We start from the raw sequence: 12,065 nt of genomic DNA on the forward strand, positions 1-12,065 counted from the left end.
TGGATGGATACAAAGAGAAGGGGAGGAGGGGGAGAGATCAGAAAAACTACACAAGAAAATGTGTTAATGACATCATCAATGACCTACTAGGTGAGGACAAGTGTAGAGGAGAGGAGAGGAGAGGAGAGGAGAGGAGAGGAGAGGAGAGGAGAGGAGAGGAGAGAGAGGAGAGGAGAGGAGAGGAGGAGAGGAGAGGAGAGGAGAGGAGAGGAGGAGAGGAGAGGAGAGGAGAGGAGAGGAAGTCATGAACCAGGGTGACAGAAGACTGTCAGGTGATCATGTTTATGGACCCCGGCAGCCTCAGCCTATAGTAGTATAACTAAGATCTTAACCTAGTAATTAGACAACCCTTTAAATACTAACGGGGACTACAAAATTACTGTACAATAAGATTTTTCAAAGAGGAAGATTTTAAGTCTAATCTTAAGCTGAGAGCGTGTCAGCCTCCTGCACCTGGACATGAAGCAGGTTCCACAGCAGTGGGGCCTGTTAGCTAAATGCTCAGCCACCATTTCTTCTTTTAGAGACTTTAGGGACCACAAGTATGCCAGCAGTCTGCAAACAGAGCGGGGTATTGGGATATTAAAGTGTCATTAGCTCCTCCAGGTAGGATGGAGCTAGGCCTCTGAGGACCTTGTAGTTCAAAAGAAGAATTTGTAAAATTATTCTTGATTTATGGGCTGCCAATGAGAGAAGTCAGTACAGGCGTTATGTGATTTTTTTTGTCAATACCTGTCAGAACTTTAAAAACTTTTCAGTTTGACTTCTCTCTCATTCCGTAAAAATTCCTAGGTGTGCTGGGGTCCACAAAAACACAACACAAAACACTTTGCCTACACATTACCCATATGCTGTTACTATATTTATCACTAGATCTTGGTGACATTTTGATGCTGCTTTTCTTTTTTGTATGTGTCAGACAGTTTTTTGGCCAGGATGGGCCCAATGGACCCATCCTGTACCATGATGTAAATAATTTACTTTATGAATAAATGTTGGACCCAGCTTCTGAGGAACCCACAAACCAATAGATATGGTGTCAACAACTGGTGTCAACAACCGTCAAGAATGTCTGCGTCTGATCATTTCATGCTTGCCAATGGTAAATAAGCATTCACAGACACTGCAACTTCACTGCTGTTGTTAAAATTAACCTTTGTGTTTTTCTCACCTTCTGAGGTCGCCAGCTCTCCACGATGAAGAGCACCATTCCTTGTTTTGTCGCACGATTCACGTTCAAGTCACAATTGCACATGTTGTAAATATTGGAAATCAACACTTTGGAATTCTTATGGAAGTTTTGAGCTCCTTCCAGGAACTCTCCGCAAAAGCAAGTCGTCTTTCCTTGGCTCGCTCTTCCACGTCGTCGGCCTCTGCGGCAGATGAGAGCTCGGCTTCTCGGAGGCAATCATTGTTTGCTTCCTGAGAGGGCTGAATGAGCAATTAAGGAATGAGCTGGCTGCCAGAGATTCCTACCCAGAACCTCGTCAATCATCTCGCTTTCAATCCATGTGGACAACCATCTGAGGGAGAGGCAGAGGTAGAGGGTCAGAGCAAGTCAGTCATCCCCTGGTTCCGAAAGTTCTTTCTAGGGGTTCCTGCGGTGGAGGACCCAGTTTCAAGCACTGAACCTGTACAGCACCATGCAGCAAGATACAATGAAGACTCTCCATGAGGGTAGGCTTGTATTGTGGAGAACCATCTCCTGCCCAAAAGAGTAAGCTCATCCGCTCCTGCAAGTGCTGATGAGCGCTGACTCCTCCTGCTCCTCTTCCCAAATGACGGACAATCCTGTGGCAACTTAACTCCCTCCATCTGAATTTCCTAGTGGATTCCAGTGCAGATGGCTGCTTCATTGACCGGGAGGTTAAGCAGGCAAACTACCTTGGACAAATCTTCTTGGGTTTTGCATGACTCACTACAGCACGTTTGTGTCACAATTGCATCATTGTAAATATTGTAAATAAACTCTTCACTTTGGGATTTTTTGCCTACTGTCTGCATTTTGGGTTCTGTCCTTGTCTAATTCGTTTGTAGCAAATATATGTCTGTGTAATGTATGTATGTTTAAGGCTGCCACTTGGTGTAAGAATTAGTAAGACTGGGACACCATAGTCCCACCATGCTGAACTAGACAATGGGCTGCCATCAGCACAGAAAGACAGGAAACCCAATAACCCCTGCTGGGCAGAACAGACCAGTCCGTGTAGAACCACATTCTCATCCCCACGACACAACAGGAAAGGACCACTGAAGAGGGCCCACACTGCAAAATGCACAAATACCAGGTGATGAGAGGCAGCACACCCCCAACTTCCCAGAAGCAAAAAACCCCAGGCACCATCTGATCCAGACCCCACAAGCCCAAGGACCCACGCCCCCCCCAACCCAGGGCCTGTCATACAGCAGAAAGCCCAAAGCACTCACAAACCACGGCCCTCAGGAAACCGCCAGGACCTGCCCCACATCCCACAAGACATAACACGTTTCAGTAGTAGAGATTCTACTCATCCACACTCATTAATGCACCCATACATACACACACACACACACACACACACACACAATTATCATGCACATGTATATGTGCATGATAATTGAGGGGGGGTGTGCTCCACTGTTGGCTGACAGTGAACCTCCACCCCCAAACCACCAAGAGCCCTAGGTGTCTAAAGTGCATTTAAAATTAGGGGGTAGATAAAGATGTTGGTTGACAGAAGGGAGGGTTGCCTTCAAGCACCCCTCTACATTCAATCCAGCCACATCGTACCCATGCCTAAGCCTTGTGTTTGTGCGTGTGGTGACTGGGGGGGCACCTTCCTGGCTATCTTTTTTATTGTTTATTTTTCATTTAATTCATTGAGTAAATGACTACTGTTACATCGGCTGTCTAGTACAGTGTTTTTCAATGAACCGAGGCACATTTTTTACACTGAAAAAAATCACAAGGCACACCACCAGCAGTAAACGCCTATATGTACACTATAAAGTTATTTTAATCAGAGTGTCTTGAACAGGATTTAAATAAAAACAAAACAGTTCAAAAGTATTTTACAATAAATTAAAAAAAATTTTAAGGATAAAATAAATTTTTTGATGAACAGAGAGCTAATATCCTAATATATAGCAGGAATCAAAGAAAGACATGCACAGAGCTCTTACTCAACATCTCTCAGTCTCTCTCTGTTTTTAGTTTTTATAGCAGTCAGGTTTGAAAAGCTTACCTCACAGATATTTTGTGGAAGCGCAATGTCAAAATAGCTTTGTTTACCAGATTGGCAGTAGCAGACCAAAAACTGTTCAAATGTAAATCTGCAAAGCATGGCTTTAAACCACAGTTAGCCTCAGTTCAGTTAGTTCCTCCAGCTTCTCTAAAGTCATGTCTCCACCAACTGACGCTGAGCTCTATGGGTCCCTAACCCAGTCAATGCATTCAGTGGAGGCAGAAGAGAAATAAAATAACATCTTCTCCTCAACAGTATTGCAGAAGTATTAACCCCCCCTTCCACAGTTTGTGACATTTTGACTTTGCTACAAGTTCAGCAATGTGATAGCTAGATTTAAGGGCTCTCTATACAGACAGGACTACTTTGCCACACCAGTTTCCTAGAAAAACCTGATCAATCGCCTCAATATCGGTAGCCTCTTCATCAACATTTCACCCAAAACTTCCCCACCTCTATCTGGGGTGACAGAAGTGAAATTTTGACAAGAACAGTCTTATCTATATCTAGTGGAGTTAATGCTGGCTGCTTCAGGTCCATATACTGTACAGCCATAATTAGATTTTTCATCAAACCCACAAATATACTGTATTTTATTGATGTGAAATCTACACCCCCACTGTTGTCCAACAAGACTCTCATTATGTTCACATTTTTTACTTTTACTTCCTGCTTAATGGATTCCCCTTAGCCTCTGAGCCAAGTAAATACCAAGAAAGGGGAAACTCTCAACCCTTTCTGATGTATTCACATACATTTTAAAATCTGATACGATCCTATTTTTTGTAAAAAAAAAAAAAAAAAAATTAAAAAAAACGTAATCTTTTCCAATAAAACCTTAAAATCCCATTAATTGACAAATCTGAAAGTTTCTACCACTTTTAAAAGGGCTTGTTCATCAGCAAACACTGGTCCCCATGCCATCTGGATAATTTGTCAATATATAATTTCTTATTACTGAGGGAGGCGTTGACCTTACCACAATCCCCTGTGGTGTACCATTTTCAACAGTGTATGAACCAATCAACCAATATTACAAGATGTGATATTCTTTTTTTCAGTCCAAAAATACTCCTCCCACAATGTCTTTGTTTACCTCAGCTTTCCATATCTCATCTTCAAAACATACTGTACTACTGAATCTTTAGTTTGTGTTCCATTTCTAAATCCATTTTTATTTGGGGAAATTATCTTGGGGAAATTATCTTTTTACTTTCTACTGAATAAAAAAGCCAATAGTCATTTATCATTGTTCCAACAACTTACAAATGTGTGATCTCAAAGCGATGGGTCAATAATTGCCTAAACTAGGCAATTATCGAGGTTTTCACATAAGAATACCTTGTGCTAGTTTTCCAGCTCTTTGGCATTTTGTTCTTCTTTTACCTTCTTGTGATTAATGGATCTCTGGGTTCAGTATTTTGCAAATTACATCTTTTAGAATTTCATGAGTGCTTATCCTATCACAGAATATGTAAATATCATGCTCAGTGTAAGAAATTCTAACTGATCATGTGGTCAACTACTCAATATTTGGTTGGCTTTGGCAACTGACCATGTCTGTTCACTTACAGTGCACAGGAGCCTGTTCGGTTTATTCAGAAGGTCTGAGAAAAATTTCATGGAAACTGAGAACACAAGCTGGACCCCGCTGATATACAACGCACTGTGTCTTGCCAGGGAGCCTTACTGGGGCAGCACCCAGGTGGCCAAGGCAATGACTGACCTGACGCAAGAGGTTGTGCTCCTGGCGGGCTCTGCTCCGCAACTTTCCGGTCCCACTGCCAGCACCATCACCACATCCCTGTGGATCCCCAGCACTCACATCTGTGAGCTGGAACGTTCCAGAGGCACCTGAACAAGTGAATTTCTCCTCCAGTGCTGGTTAGTGTTTCAACAGAACGCCCAGTTGTTCACTTATGCTTTTGCTAAGGGTCTTATCTAGTTGGTCTGTTATGAGGCAAGGCACCAGCCTGGGCACAGGCAGTCGGTTCCCATAGTCGCCTGGAAGCCATGTCCAATCAATCAATCAAGCAATCAATCAATCAATCAATCAATCAAGCAATCAATCAATCAATCATCAATCAATCATCAATCAATCAATCAATCAATCAATCAATCAATCAATCAATCTTTATATAGCGTCTGTTACAATCAGAATTGTTTCTAGGCACTTTACAGGATCCCAGGGCCTGACCCCAACAAGCAACAGTGGCAAGGAAAAACTCCCATTTAACAGGAAGAAACCTTGAGCAGGACCTTGCTCATATAGGGGGACCCTCCTGCTGATGGCCGGCTGGGTAGAGAGAGAGGAGAAGGGGAAGGACAGAATATTTAGGAGAGGAGAGAATAGTTAGAACATTGCATACATTATATTAATTAAAATAAGCTGCCGGTAGAGTCGGGTTTAGTGGGTCAGTGGTCAACTTTGCTGAGTTGGAGGGGAGCCTCGAATCGGTCTTCGACCAACCAGACCATTCTGGGGACGCGGCCACGTGCCTGCTATTCCTCTGCCAGGGAAACCACTCCGTAGCGGATTTCTTGGTGGAGTTCTGGACCTTGGCGGCGGACTGAGCCAACACTGAGGGGAGTATTCCTGTAAGGGCTGAGCGAGCGCCTGCAGCACGAACACCTTCTCTGGCAGAAATCCCTGGACCTGCGTGCCCTCGTCTCCCTGTCCATTTATTTGGACAACCGCGGCCCCAGTTCTGTTCCCCGCCCACCTGGGGCCTTCCAGGGTCAGGTTGCCCACACCGTGCCCTCAGATGCACCGACCACTGCGGAGCAGTCTATGCAGCTTGGACATGCCAGGCTAATACCAGAAGAGCACCACCGCAGGATTGGAGCGGGTGAGTGCCTGTACTGCGGCCAACCAGGTGTTCTTCCTCTCCAGGCCCTGGTCAATTTTGGAGCCCAGGACAGTCTGCTGAATTAGGAATTGGTGGTGCAAGCGGGCTGCGTGCTTGAACCCGTGCCATCACCATACACCGCTACAGCCTTGGATAGCGGGTCATCACCCGGGTCACTCACAAGACGGTTCCTGTCATGCTCATCACCTCGGAACCATTCGGAGCCAATCTCCTTCCTGGTGATCCCTGCTTCCAGGACGCCGATGGTCCTGGATTACTCCTGGTTGCGCCGCCATAACCCCAGATCCACTGGGTATGGGGCAAAGTGGTGAGTCGGAGTTCGCATTGTCACTCTCTCTGCCTCAAACTGGCACTGACTCCCAGAGTGAGTTCAGCCACTCCATGCTCCCTACCAGCACCCCCTGACCTTTGTGGGGTGCCTGAGCAATATCACAACCTCCGTGAGGTGTTTAGCAAGTAGAAGGCACTCTCCTTGCCCCCCACCGGCCCTATGACTGTGCTATCAAGCTATTGACCGGGGCATCCCTTCCTCCAAGTCGGCTATACAAACGAAATGCAGAATCAATAACAGGTAGTGGATATTTGTTCAGTGAACAATTATCAGTGATGCAATTTAAGCCTCAATCATAGATGCATGGAAGTGGCAGAGTCCAAGCAGTGACAGTGACTGAATGTGCTTTAATTGGTGACTGACACAGTTCTCCAATTGTCCAATATGAGAGGGTTGTCCAATTTTAACCTGAGAAGTTCAAGAATGAGAGCAGAAGATGAGGGAATGACATAAAGAGAAATGACTTCTAGGTGGTTATCCATCCAACACTTTCAGTTAATGGGAAGATTAGCCTAGGAGCACAGTTCTGAGACTATGAAATTGTCATCTGTTCCTGAATCGATTAGAACATAAAGTGGCAGTCCAATCTGAGAATACTTTACAATCCCTTGTAGTTTAATCCAATGGTAAGAAGTGGACGGGAAGCAATTAGCATGTAAGTCACGAAACAGGAACAACATAGGCAACACAAAGCTCAAGAGCTATTCAGTGGCAGCACAGAATGGGACAATCTTCCAGAAAATGGGAAAATGATAGATTATTCTCCTTGCGATTAATGTTTCCGATGTAAAGGTCATTGCTTGTGGCACTTGGACAAACACTGTGATGTTACATTGATCCAGAGTTGTTTTTAACTGCAAAAGACTGTCTGAAAACACATTAAGTGGTGTTCATATAAACCCAAGCCTTTATGCCACAATCAGTGTACATCTTCCACATTTGTCATATTCCAGAATAATCCAGGAAAAAATACGCACATCTCAATGAACACAAAAATATTTTTAATTTATGGTAGGTAGATGGTAAGGTAAGACAAGGAAATGAAACAGTAGAGGACAACAACGGATCAGGTCTTGGATTTATATTTCCAAACATAGGATTGAAATTAACTTCAGATTCACAACACTTTGCCAGTCAACTGTGCAGCAAAGGAAGAAAGCTGTATAGCAGAGGTCTAAACTGACAGGATGATTTCAGACACAAAGACAAAGTGAAGTAACGAGAGATCACACATAAATGTACGAGTCAACCGCAATAATGCACGGAAGAGCTGGCTTGCTGTTGCATCCATGATGGAGACCCATTGTTGCTTAAGGCCACTCAACACACAGTGTTGGTGAAATAAAGTAGCAATTGCTGCATGGTGCAGGCTTTTCATCAGTCCAGCCTCTGGTGAGCCTGGTCTCAACTCCACACGAAGGTAAACCTAAGCTATATACATCACAGGTTATAAAACTGCTTCTCATTTATCAGGTTATGCTTTTATGCATTATGGAACAGATTCTGCTTTTTGACTCACAGCCGATTTTAGAAGCAAAAAGTATATAATCCCTCCATACAAACCCCAGCTCGGGGTTCTGTGAAGAATTAAAACAAATGCAAAAGTGTGTCATTCTTTATACGGCTGTAACAACAACAACTATCCAATGCCATTCAGTGTTTGAAAACTGGATTTTCACCAGCTAAAGAGTTGGTAGGATTGCATGTTGTGACCATAAAATGTCATCAGCCAGCAGCCAGAGTCTCTGTCAGGCAGTCTGCTGCACAGAGTTCTCTCTCCTCCTGCCTTGGGCACTGGCTGGCCACATTAGCTGTCACCCTTCCCCCACAGTTTCCCCCTCTCTCCCTGTCTCTGTCTCTCTGTCTGTCTTTTCTCTGCATTGCTCTATAAAACAGGGTGCAGTGACCCGCCCTTCCTTGCAACCCTCCCTTTCCTCTCTGTCGCCCTCAGGCATTCAGCCTGCATGGTGCTGGTGCAGACTGGGGGCATAGCTGTTGACAAAGCAGCAGGCCTTCAGAAGACACATCAATTGATGTCGCTCCTCTGTACATTTAGAAAGATAAGTGCACAACCGAAGAACAAGGACTGTAGACCATGGCAAAGACCCTGGAGGACCCAAACAAGAACTAGATCAGCTCAAACCATTCAAGATGAGACCCGTGTTCTCTGACCGCTGCGATGACAGTGGTGTGATGGATGATTGCAAATACAAAACATAAGTCAAGGCTCTGAGTTGATGACGTAGTGACACATGCACTCTAATGAGGGCTGTTGCTCTACAGTGCCACTGACTTCCCTCGAGGCACGTCGAGTGGGGAGAATGCTATGTGATGCATAGCAGATGTGATTGGAGACATCACACTGCTCACGTTGTTGCTGCTTAAACAAATAGCAGCAGCCACAAACGCAAAAGGACCATTTTTCCTCTGCTCAGACATTTAAAGCTTGATGTTGGATATGTGTAAGAGTGCTTGCAGCCAGAGGCAAAGTCACACATTTCGGAGGCATTTTAAGGACTTCTAGAGAATGTTTCACTTGTTTAGAGAAGACTGTGGATGGAAAACAAAGCCTCAGCATCACCAAATTATCCGGAACTAAATACTTCATGACAACTCATAAATGTGTCTTTCTGCGTTTTGAGTGTTACGAAATAAATTAGGAATAAAGAGTTCAAAACACATACTTGAGAATCAATATTTTTTATAATAACTACTGGTCTACAACAAAAGGGATTGAAAAGTGTGATTGTGAAAAAAGTCATGATATTATCTTTAAAGAAGTGATGTATTTGTGTCATATAGAATATGCTGGAACCTATATGGGAAAACAATAGTAGTGTTTGCAAAAGATTATTTCTCTTTAAGAAAAGTAAATAATAATATTTTTCAGGGCATGTCTTTTATGGGAGGTAACCCTTCACCCACAAACACATGCTGTAGCTATCAATATACAATCAATGATGTCCTTCCTCTGTATTGATCAGCTGAGCTGTAGTTACAAGTTCCGACCATAGTGTGGCAGTAAAACCATGCTGTGTCGTCAAATCTCAGCAGGTGGTCCGGATTTGGTTGCGTGAGGTCAGAAAAGTGGTGAACTGTTGTGACGTTGCTCATTCTGATACTAAAATTACATTTTCTTCATTTATAGACGTTTTGTACCTCTAGGACAAAAACAAACCTGGATACATCTTATGAGTGGAGACCGAAAATCTTTCCTATGAATTCTATAGAGTTTTCGATTTTTCCACATGAAATTATGGTAATTTTACCTTTTGGTTTCGTAGTTTGTTTTTACCTTTAGTTTTTTACTCACGGTACATCTTAGAAATGAATAACACTCCATACAGCACAATATTGAAATGCTATTACTCATGCATGGAGCAGCATCTTATTTCAGTTGGAAATAAACTTATTAATGTAGTTTCTAGTCTTGTGTGAAGGTATTGATTGATTGTTTTTTTTCCCCCAAAACATGCTATCAATACAATCCTGCACAAACAAACCGACTCTCGACAAATACATTTCAGCTATGCTACAAATACAAACTGAGATAATCACATACAAATTTTAATGAAGGCCTTTAGGACATTTGCCCATGTGAGCCACAACGTGCAGGGATGCACATTTTTGCGCTTATACGGAGAGGTGCGGATGCAATACAGTGACATGCACCCACCTCAATGTGGGCATTTGCAAGATTCTCTTTCAAGCGCTCCACATCAGATTAACACCCCCCACCCCCCTTTCCCCCTCTGGCATATGGAGGAAGTTTGAAAAGAAGATTCAAAACTTGCTTTTAGTGATCAGCATGCCTGGTGGAGCCTGGCTGCTGTCAATCGCTCCATTCTTTCAGCCATTTGACATTCTGCTTGATGTTGTGTGTGTCAAGGTGCAGCCGCGACACATATTGTTCATTATTTCAGAGGGGAGGAAGAATGGTAAAGGGGGTGTCGGTTTATTAATAGAACGTGTGAGGTCGTGTTGCACACAAACACCTCACACGCGCTGCGCAGAATTCCCTCAAGTGCCTAATGCCAGCAATTACAGTAAGTTTCCAAAACAGCGGAGCGCAGAGGGGTTTTTCTGTTTCCGTCTGAGGACAATCGAAAGTCAGCCCCGCTTTTACTACTAAAATTAATATGACTCTGATCGTGCATCCTGATCGGGATTAGCTGAGGTATTTAGAACAACCTAACAGGAATAAAGAGTTCCACCCGTGTCGCTGAGCATCCATAGTCTCTCCAAGTGTGTGCGCGCTCTTGCTGCTGCTAACCAGCAGATGGTACTGTGTATCAACTGTGATCCTGCGGCACTGGGAGAGGCAACCAGCGCTGACACTGGTTGCACAAGCAAACAGTGAGGAAAAACACACGAACAGCAGACTTTAGAATGGAATAGAACGTTTCAGAAGTACAATCTGATGTCAACTGATGCGCCACATTGTGAGGCACTGTGGATGTATTCACATCATCGTTGCCCGGTGAAAAGAACCCCGATTAGAAAAAGACACAATGCTGTCGCCCGTGCACTTGTGTTACAGGTAACGGCACCTGCAGGCCGCGCTCTTGTTTTCAAAAAGGCCATGCATAATTGCATTCGCTTTAGTAGGAAACATTGTCTCAATGAGGCTAAATGCAAGCTTTTTGGACTTGTCCTTTACTATTACCAATATATCATGAGGAAAAGTTTTCAAGTATGGTGTGGTTCAGCCGAAGGGTCGTTTAGTAAAAACTATAATCGAGTCGTTTTCTCTGTCTGCTGGCGAGACCAATAATGAACGCTCTGTGCACCGGGGCCACGCATTAGAGAAGGCGTCGGTCACAAGTCACCTGTGTGTTTCGTAATGGAAGGGTCGAGGAGATCGTGGTCGCAGAGGGTCAGATTCGTGGATCTGTGGTGAAATGTTGGAGCAAATCACTATGCAAATTATCAAGATGACCTAGTTCCTCCTTTTCACATACACACGCCGCTAAAATCCATAAATTAAGGAAATTAACTGATGAGGCCCGGGGCCATTTTGTAAGCTATTTAAATCTTTAAATTTACAACACCCTCCATACTTCTTGTAATTGAACTAACTGCAGGCTTGTTTCTTTTAATGAGAGGAAAAAATGCCGTTTCCCCCTCCAGTTTGTACCTCTGGAAACAACAAATCTGAGCCAGGGGGGAGATGGGAGCGCTCTGAGCTCTGTCTAATTACAAAGACGGGATGATAGAGGCGCCGCACTGATCGCGCTGTCTGTCCATCAGCACGAACGTTACTTCAACCAGCTATGTCAGAAATTTACTATTAGCAGCAATATAAACGTGAGCACAGCAGAAGAAAAACTGTCCTTAAAAAACCCCAACAAGAAACCATATTTCTCTTTTTGATTTAATCGAATATTAAATTTATCTAAACAGATTCTCCAAGAAACCGAGGCGATTTTTCCATTGACCAATAATAACTTCTTACGCTGGTTGGCGCCAAATATCTAGAAACGAAGAGGCCTGTCGCACATCTCCGAGGATGTTGCCTTACAAACTCCTAATTACTGAGCTCAATCTTGCATCAATTATTCACAGTTATTTACCCACAAATAAACAAACACGCAAATAAATAATTGATCGTGGATCCGTGCGCACCTGCCCGACTCTCCT

The sequence above is a fragment of the Takifugu flavidus genome, chromosome 2, assembly GCF_003711565.1.
Source record: "Takifugu flavidus isolate HTHZ2018 chromosome 2, ASM371156v2, whole genome shotgun sequence".
NCBI lineage: Eukaryota > Metazoa > Chordata > Actinopteri > Tetraodontiformes > Tetraodontidae > Takifugu > Takifugu flavidus.